Raw genomic sequence first — 10,638 nt, 5'->3', positions numbered from 1 at the left:
TGTTTGGAAAATGGATGAATTTAAAAACAACATGTGATTCGGGATGAGACATGCACGGTGCAAAGCCTCAGTGCCTTGTACCTGCCAATCCTTGGTACCCCAAACCGATTTAAGGTCAATTGTTCCTTTCCAAAACTCGTAGCCATCTACAGCCAACCTGTCTAGAAAGGACTTCGAATACAGTAATTTTGTATCGGTAAGTCTAACTTTGGACATGGACTTTTGTGTCATTTTAAAATAAAATGACTCGGGATTAGATTGATTAAAGTCTGTGAAATAAGTATATTTTTTCAGAAACGTATTGGAGATGCCACCTAATGGAGCAGGGCAATGTTCCCATTGTGTATAATTTACAGCAACCCTTCTTGAATTTGTCTTATGCAAAAAATGATTACCATAGTGTTGAAAACAAAACAAATCACCATAATTAATAGAATCTAAATACAGATCCTCAGCATCAAAGGCAGCATAATATTTCAAATCAGAGAATAATGCTTCTACGGCCTGAATATCGCAATCATCAGAACGTATATTTTGTTTAATCTGATCTCCCATGTTTACTCTAAGCACATTTGGAACATTAATCACTTCCGTGGGCCCATGTATCTGAAACCTAACCGCATCCCACACAATCCCATCAAGGACAGGCCAAGCAGTAATGTTAACTGTATTTAAGTTTCGTTTCAGTCTGTGCGCTGAATGTGAAGAGGAACGAGGGTCCAATGTTCCATTAAGGTATCGAATTCCTGTTCTTTCTTTAACGTAGTGACCATCAATCAGGCGGAAAAAATAAAACACAAAACCAATTGACATAAAAAGATAAAATGAAAATAGGATCAACCAAATGTATGTCCAAGGGGGAATTAAAAAATGTTTTTTAAACAACGTGGCATATCTTGCAATAGTTGAGGGTTTCTTTGAAGGTTCCGAAACAGAGTCAAAAGAGAATCTGGACTGGTCGGCCAAACGGGTATGCAAATCAGGCATCGATAAATCAGCAGGATAAGTGTAGTTTAACTCATCAATGTCAGTTACAGGAATAGTATTTAATAAAGGACTGGATATGGCAGGCATCTCGAGGGACACCTCATGTTCTGCACCAGATGTAATAGCCAGCACAGAGTGCCTCACCATGGAAGGACAGGAAACAGCCGGTGTCATGCTATGAAGAATCGGCCACCCTGTGTGTCTTGACATTGTCAATAGAAATAAATCTGTTTTCCTTACGACCTGGAAGTGGTGGTAAAATGACTGTTCTTGTGCCCTTCACTCCAAGAACTCGAACCGGTGCACGATATGAGGGACCAAACTCTTTCTTGTTATCGATCTTCTCTCGAACCAGTTCTCCAACTTGGGGTAGCCAGCCAACTACCGGGATCTGCAGCGCATCATCCGATGTGGAGGGCAAATGTTCCTTTGCAAGACTGTCTCTGGTCTTTTGTAGATTCTGTAAAACATTGCAATGTTCATCTACGTCAAAGGCCGTGGCCTGGGCCTTGCAGTCCAGCCCATCGAGGTCAGGCACATACATCTTGATACCAAAGAGCATTTCGTACGGGGTCCGCCCACCCAGAGACCTTCTAGGGAGATTATTAAGCGCACGCTGCACGCCTATGAGGTGGGCTAACCAGTTTCTGCCAGTGCCTATAACTCGAGCTGTCAAAGATTGCTTTAAGTCGCGGTTCATTCGTTCAACTACACTATTGCCCTCGGGTCTGTAGGGACTCGAAAATTTGACTTGGACACCCAACGAAACCATAGCATCCTTATACGCCTTAGAGGCGAAAGCCGGACCCTGATCCGAATGGAAGGTACCACAGGCAAAAATTCCCACAAAGACTCGCAAATCCTTAATGACAGTACGTGAATCAGCGCTCCGATGTGGCCATACCCACACAAAGCGTGTGCATGAATCAACTGCTACTAAGATGTACTTGTACGCAGTATCAGAAGAAAAGGGACCGCAGTGATCCAAATAAACGCATCCAAGCGGTTTATTCGAGATGTACAACTGTGTCTGAGGCGGACGCGCAGCAGTCGAAGGCTTAATCTGCTGGCAAATGTCACATTGAAGGACATAATCGCGCGTCTGTTTGTACAGTCCCCGCCACCAGAACCTCTGTTGTAGCTGAGTTACAGTGGCTGAGACGCCCGCATGCGCAGACGCCACACCTTCATGAGCCGCTGTAATCAAAGTAGCCCTGCGATCCGAGTTGGGAACTAGACGTTCGCCAACATCAGGGATTTTCACATAAGGAACCTTATCGGGACTTAAGTGGTATGTGCATTTAGAAGGGAACCCCGCAGGATATTTACTTCCCTTCTCTGTTGCAGCAACTGCTGCCAATATGTCATCATCTATCTTGCTTTTGGACCTCGTGACCGCTGCAACTAAGTATTTTGATACCGCTGACTTCGCTGCTTCATCAGCAAGCGAATTGCCAACAGCGTGGACCCCCACGCGCTGATGACCGAGAGTATGAATCACAAACACGAGTGGCAACTTCTCTTTAAGTTCCGCCACTCGGACCCAGATCATTTTATGTTTTATTGTGCTACCTTTGGAATCACGAAACTCATTCTGAATCCAAAAGAACAAGTTCTCATTGTAAGACTGGACACAGTAGTAAGAGTCACTTACGATCAAAGTCGTCACACTAGGATCTGCGTACTCCAATGCAAGCATTAGAGCACGAAGCTCTGCTAATTGTGAGGTGCAGTCCCCAAGCGTCTGCGTGTGCACGACACTGGACTTGAACTCATCGTTCACCATGGCACCGACCACAATGGCGCAAGCGGAAACGTAGGCATGTTTAGAGCCATGCGCAACCTGCGCCGAACCATCAGTGTAAATGATGCAATGGAAATCCTCCAACGGCCGCATTGCTAAAGGAGCAGGATGAACAAATTCATACTGTAAATACTCCTGCGACTGTAAAGTGGCGTCAAAAATAAACGTGACATCCTGGGATGTCAAGGATGCAGCCCATTGAATCCACCGAGGGTGCAAAGCTTTGGAATTAGGTACACTGGCTTTCGTAACTGCCTCTAAGGCAGGACACGGGGTAACAACCAACATGCGTTTTCCTTGTGACAGGGCACGTTCCTTAAGAATTGCCATCTGCACAGCCGTTAAAACTTTCTCCACAGTGGAAAAGCGCAATTCAGCCGAAGTGTACAAGTGTGACTTGTAAGCAATAGGTACTGTATCTCCTTCATTAAAAGTCAGGTACGTGAAACCCACCGCCCCAGGGATAATTCTTATCATCAGGTTGGTCTGGTTATCACAAGTCTGTAAGTATTCAGAAGCGAGCAAATCAGCCTGCAAAGACTGCAAAATGGCCGAATGCTCAGGCAGCCAGCATGATTTGGAGAAAGATGGTTGTATCAAAGCATACAAAGGCTTGATACGCTGGGCATATTCCGGAATGTAAGTTCTCCCGAAATTCAAAAATCCCAGCAAAGACTGTAATTTTTTCAGTGTTGTCGGAGAGCGCAATTGTGCGCATTTCTCCAGGAAGTGAGGGGCTAACCCTTTTCCCTCGTTGTTAAGCTCGTAACCGAGAAACAACACTGTGTACTCTGCAATGTGCGACTTTGCAAAGTTAAATTTGTAACCAATGTCTGCAAAGTTACAAATTATGCTATTTACTCGACACAGATGCTCCCAAAGATCGTCGTCCGTGAGATAAATGTCATCCACATATGAACAAGAAACTGGGTCGATGCCCTCCAGAAGAGAGACAATGCGGGCGGAGAATACTCCAGGACTGTTCTTATAGCCCATTGGGAGATGCCGAAACATTTTTTGCACACCGCCGCATGTAAAACTGGCCCATTGGGAACTTAGACCGTCTAATCTATGGGCATAAAAACCATTGGAAATGTCAAGCGTGGTTTTGAACCGTTTACGCTCAAGACTATTCACTAAAGCAGAGCCATGTGTATTCTGTACTGCGCAGTTACGGCAATGCGAGTTCAAATGCCTATAATCCAAAACCAAACGATATGAGCCGTCCGGCTTGTTTACAGTAAAAAGGGGGTTATTCATCGGTGACACACACGTTTCAATTACACCTTGATATTCCAATTGTTCAAGGATAGCCGCGACTGAAGCTTTGGCTTCACGCCGTATGGGATATTGAGGTTGAGGCTGCGGTTGAGACCGTAAAGGAATCTCGTGGCTTGGTGACAATTTATCCCAGCCACACTGATTGCGGTACACAGCCGGCGCAAGCGCCAGAGCCCACTCTTCTGCAAAATGCAGCGCTTCCACTCTCGGTACAGTGTGCGCGAAACTGGGCAGGATTACCTCCTCCCCTCGCGGAGCTGCGAGAACAAAAGGTGGGGGCCAGTCAGCCTCCGAAAGCAAAATGTCATACGTAGACGAGAGATTTTCCCAAAATACCCCTTTTACAGTTCGCTGCATGTCACCTTCAGTTAACAGGACAATTTCAAAAAGACGTTCAGGGGGAGCAACATGCGTATCAGCAGTTTCAATTACAACATAAGTATCAGTCGCTGTCACCTTCAACAGTGGACGGAGGGCCTCTCTCACTATGGTAATCAGCGCCGCGCTGTTTAGCAAGGTCAGAGCCCACGTCAGATTCCGAAGCCATCGTTCTCACTATCTGGGGCATATCGATGCGCTGTCAGGGCGGCGACTTTCTTCGTAGCAAACTGTGGTCTCCTGGGCGTAGAGCCTTCCTGCTGATCTCCACCGGTACGCGGGCGGGGCTGACCACGTCCTTGCTGGCTACCCCGGCCCCTGCTGCCCCCTCCTCCACCGGTTGACGGAGCCGATGAGTCCTGAAGGGAACGAGGAGAGCGATGGTCAGAAGCCTGAAACCTATCAGGCGATTTAATCATCGCGCGGTCGCGCAAATCATAAACACGATCCGACTGCGCAGGCAACGGAGACGCAGGAGCAGAAACCTGTGTTTGTAGTTGTTGTTGCTTACCCTGATTCTGCTTTTTAGGCCAATTTTGTTTCTTGGACTTTTGTTGACCACCAGTTTCCGATGACTGACCCTGGGGCTGCTTTTTCTCTTTATCAGGAAAAGCCTTAAGCCCCTTCGCATTGCGGCCAACCGTTCTATAAGCGGCCACAATGATCCTTGCCAACCGACGGGGTCTCTCGACCTCGGGAATTAAAGCAAAAGCGTTAGCCACCTGAAAGTTCACTGCATCTCCCTTGACATTTGCAAGGATCAGATCGCAAACTACATCAAAGGAGCCACACAGGCGCATACCCAATTCGACCGCCGACTCCGGTCCGTGTTCATCCTGAACACGTTTAAGGACCGCACCCAGATTGGTGACAGACGTGGTGCCGTAGCACCTCGAATAGACCGCTGCAAAAGTCTTACCCCCGGTCTCACAGTCAACAAGCTCAGGCGCCAAATCTTTCGGCAAACTTAGTGTAAGAATCAGGTGTTTATCACCGGGACTCGTATTAGGAAACACAGCTTCAAGCTGGCCGAATTTCTCTGCAAGCCAGAACGGAAAATCATCCTTGTCCTGCGGCTTTTTGCTCATCACGGAATTCACCATGACCGGATTGATTTTCAAACCAGCATGTTCTGCACGAAGCTGTGCACCCCTAGGGGCTGCGTCCTGAACATTACGGCTAGTGTAATGAACAAGCGCTCTAATCACTTCCACCGCGACTTCATGAAGTCGGCGTAGATCTCCCACGTTACAAGTGGCGCGATTAGGGTGAGGAGTGAATCCAGCCAAAGCGGGCCAAGGTGTGCCCGGAATGGACAAAGGACCTAACCTCGGAGCGGTTAAAGCGTGTGGTAGGGCGCCACCAAACCAAACTCCATGCTGCCAAGCATCAATAGGAACTTCCAGTGCCCTGTACGGAGCGTACGCAACCGGTACAGCTGAAGCAGTGTAGGAATGGAACACACCAGAATTAGCGTCGACCGGCGGAAAGGTCACCCACGAATAAAACAGTTCGTACGGGTAAGCATGTTCCGCACTCACTACCAGAACAACAGCCAAGCCTTCTACTGGAACATCATAAGCCCGCAAATGGTCACGCACCGCAATGCGACTATGCTGCGGGATGTCCACGGCTTGTGCCATGTCAGCACAGGAAAGTGAAAAAATAAAATTACTTTGTAGCACGACTGGATAGTAATTCAAAGAAACCGTTTACAGATAGATTCAAGCTTGAAAAAGACCTATTTCAAAAATAGGTAGGTTTTTCCGACACTGCCGTTTTCCGGAAACGGGAATGAAGGTGTTAAGGTTTGAATGATATACTACTCGAGTGTCATGATATAAGGCCAATCAACGTATGGGCGCCATGTAGCAGGGTTTCCGTTCTCCCACAGAACTGTGCACAGAGATCTAGAACCTGGGTGAGTTAGGGTGACCCAAACCTCACCTTTGTTTCAGAAATCCCCTTACCAAGCTAGCTACAGTGTCTCATCGGTAGTAATTACTTCCAATGACTTAGACAATCCAGAACATGAACTTAGGGTACCTCAGGTATCGTGGAACACATGAACACTCTTTCGTTATATAATCATTACAAACCGAAACTGGGAGGCAAAGAACACACGTGCAAGTTTGAAATGTTTATTTTTCAATGCAAAGTTCTCAAACGCAGTATCTTGTATAATACCAATATACATATTATAAAAATCAGAGTTAGCAGCATCGTCACTAATCCATAATAAGCAAAAGGTGATAGCATGTTATGATGCAAAAATCTATAGAATTCTGTATCACCTATATTTCGCGCACCCTATTCAGTATATTATATTATATCTAAGAAGGTCTCTTTAGGGTTCTAGCTGGGCGGGCCCATACCTCTAATTCTCAGTAGGAGTAGATCACATCAACAGCTACCAGCTCTCTGAATGCGAAGCATCAAGTGTGTCGATTCATTCCCTGTAACTCTATCTTAAACCCGCGTAGAGCCCAATGTTGGCAGCAACATTATTTGTGTTATGTCTAACGTGGTACGAGGATCAGGCCTTCAGCAACCTTGTGTTAGGTTATTCTTAGAGTGTGCAGTTCTCGGTGTGCAGTGTACCAAGCACGGCTGATACTAGAGCAATAACATATTATTCTCAAATAAATCACATCTTTCGTCTAGGTTGAAAGCTACAATAACAAGTAGGTGTCGTGTGCAAACTCAAGCTGAAATAAAGCTGAAATAAAATATTGCGTTTAAACATTTAATAAGCTCATGCTAACTTAACACAATATATAGAAACGTAGTAACCATATGACAGTTGGTAAGTCTGGAAGGTATTGATACTTCAGCTTTTTTAAGCCATTCTGTGAGAGGAGCTATGGCTTCTTAAGCTTTTTCTACAGGTTCTTGATTAGAGGACATTATGACTGCGGCGAATTGGTCTTCTGATTCAACTTTTAAGACATATTTTCATAAGCCAGTTGTTGATGTGGCATCTACGGTGGTGGATCAACTTTAAACTAGCATAATCCGAAGCCTCCGTGGAATGCCAGAAAAAAAATATTCTAGCTGATGCACCAAGAATTTTCAATTCTATTATGGACACAGAGGCGAGAATTAAACGTTAATATACAATATTAGGTTTGGATTGTTCATATTGACAACTGTGATTTCATGCAAAGGTATGTATAGTGATGTTGGGTTTCTTCCCAAACTTAGTCATGTGGGAAATACATTCAGTGAGTGGTATGTTACAGCTTATATTCTCTTTTCAGGAGATCAGAGTAAACCGGCTTGAGGAGTTAAGATGGAATTCCATGTTAGTCCACGGAGATTCAGATTATGCTTCTCTTAACTTTACTGACATTCACAGCAGCCAGTAAACTTTAAATTTGCATAATCCCGGAAGGACAACCGCCTCTACTGTATGCACCAATCACCTGTGAGTCCAATACATAATAGTCCTTGCATGACCTTCCTCTTCCTCTTTCTTTGCTGTTGCAGCAGCAAAATAAGTACCTTTTCGTTTCTCTGTATGTGTTTCTATTATTACAGATTTAAGTAGTTAAGCGCTTTCACTAGGGTGTTCGTCAGAAGACGTGTGCTGTCGTGCTACATTTTGCCGATTTTGTAATTTCATTGTATTAGGTTTGGCAAATACCATTCTTATTGTGCCTTTGTTTGTTTGTGGCATTTAGGCGTTCCAGCGCCCTCTGGGCTTGCATTAAGTGGAGCGGGACGTGCTTTGCGCCCTCGGGGAGCTACCCTCTTTACATGCCCATGCTCTGCGCATGCGTGAAAGGCCGATGCGAGTGAAATAAACGATCAGCTCTTCACGCATCAGCTTCGAGTAGACTGCTCTATCCCCGGTCCCTTTCTAACACTGACCGGAGCGTATTTCCAGAGGGGTGACTCCCTCCACAACTACAATTTTGGCACATTTACAGTTTCATTTTGTGGTGAACTGGTTTAGAGAATGTTGTTTGTAGTGACATAGGGACCGTTTTAAACAGTGCCTGCTCATACAAGAACACCCCAGGGTTTCTCCACCCCTAAAGCTCCTTTACCTTCTGCAGCAACGATGGCGCACTACGCCGAGGAAGATCAGTGTGTTGAGTTCAATGAATACACAGAGTATGAAGAACCTGATGAGCACCAAATGGAGGAGCAATTGGTTGAAGCCCTGGATACTCACATCCCGGGCTCTGTAAACAGGACATTAATTAACGCCTTACAGCCATTTACCAAGCCATTGAAAAATTATGTCAAACAAAAGTTTGGAGCTTCGCAAGGGGAAGCTTCAGGTCGTACCTCGGCTGAGGTTCTTGCACGGATGGCCCATAATGTTATGAATGACTATAGCTACATGGGTTCCCCCAAGACTAATAAAGCGTTGGTGATGCAGACAGGGGAGGCGGAGGAGTCTTCTCCTTCCGCACCTGACACAAATGATTCGGATCAGGAGTCGTAAGCTTCACAGAAGGCGACAAAGCGGAAACGCAAGTCCCACAATGTAGAGGACAAACCAGTTAATAAAAATCTTTTGTTCGACCCCAGAAACATCATACATCCGAGGTCCACTGTCATGGTTCCCTGTGTCGAGGTGGCACACTATGTGCAGGAGAACCTCCAGAGAGGTTTCGAGAAGGAGGTAAGGGCTACCTTACGCTCTGAATGTCCCAGACCATCTTTAATGGGAAAAGTCGCAGACACACCAGAAATAGACCCGAATATGGCCACTTTTATGAAAAAGTTTGCAAAGGATCCCAAAAAAGACTCGACCGGGCTTGGAGGGGCTGTCAGGACAAACTCCTTGACGTTACCGGACCCCTGACACAGATATTGGATGCCGCGGTTACCGCCAAAGACGCCAAGACTCCTTTGGACCTCTCGGAGGTTCTGGAGTGGGCGCAACAAGCTTTGTGCTTCCTCTGGAATGCGAACTGAGCCCTTTCGGCGGAACGGAGAAGTTCTTTTCTTTTCTTATTTGACCCGCAACTAGCGGAAATGGCAAATACGGAACCAGGCACTCTTGGCCATGGCATGATTTTCGGAGAGAAATTTGTGAAGGAGATGGGTAAATATGTGAATAAATTCTCTGCTTCAGGGGTCGAGCGACCGGCCGAGGGTTTAATCAGACCTCTTGAGGCTTCGAACAGTGTGGCAGCGGTGGTGCCCAATGCTCCAAATTTTACCCTACCCGCTATCGCGTTGACAGAGGGAGACAAAACAGAGGTTACAGAGGACAGTACAATTCCTCAGGAGACACCTCTTTTTCAGGTAAGCTGGGGACACCAAGGTGGGAGGTCGGATTGTTTTGTCCCACCAAAGGTGGGTGAGTATCACACAAGACCCTTGAATCCTTCTGACAGTAAGAGGGTTTGAGATAGAGTTCTATGCCTCACCACATCAGATACGTATTCCTTCAACCCAACATTTTTCCCATGCAGAGATGTCTTTCATAGACGATGAGGTCAGGTTACTGTTGGAAAAAGGGGCAATCGTGCAAACAGTTCCTCACCCGCTGGGTTTTGTAAGTACAATTTTTCTAGTGCCCAAAAAAGACAAAGGTTTCAGACTGGTGCCCAATCCGAGGGAGTTCAATTCCTGGGTAGTGTATTGCCATTTCAAAATGGAAGGCATACATTTATTACGAGACATCCTGTTGGAAAAGCATTGGATGGTGCATCTGGATTTGAAGGACCTGTATCTAGTGGTACCCATTTTTCCTCCTCACCGGAGGTTTCTGCAATTCCAGTGGAGAGACCAGTGGTTCAAGTTTTCAGCCATGCCTTTTGGTCTCTCGTACGCTCCTTGGTGTTTCACCAAGTTGCTAAAACTCAGGGTTCAGTATGTGAGGGAACGAGGAGTGAGACTTATAATATACTTGGATGATATTCTGATTATGGCACAAAATATGAACACAGTTCTTCTTCATCTAAACTGAACGGTCCACCTCTTACAAGAGTTTGGATTCGTCATTAACGCACAGAAGCCCATTCTGATTTCAACGCAGTAGAAGGAATTCCTGGGGTTTCAGGTGGACTCGATCACTGCTCAACTGCTATCATCCTTGAAGAAGAGAGTGGCTATCAAGAAGGAGTGAAGGTGGGTGCTTGCCTCTCCGACTATATCCTCGAGGATGCTGGCCCGATTGGTGGGGCTTCTGGCCGCATCAATTCAGGCGATATTTCCAGGGCCAT

The sequence above is a fragment of the Lissotriton vulgaris genome, chromosome 10, assembly GCF_964263255.1.
Source record: "Lissotriton vulgaris chromosome 10, aLisVul1.2, whole genome shotgun sequence".
NCBI classification, from domain to species: domain Eukaryota; kingdom Metazoa; phylum Chordata; class Amphibia; order Caudata; family Salamandridae; genus Lissotriton; species Lissotriton vulgaris.
The sequence above is the reverse complement of the archived record's forward strand: the minus strand, read 5'-3'. Positions refer to the sequence as shown.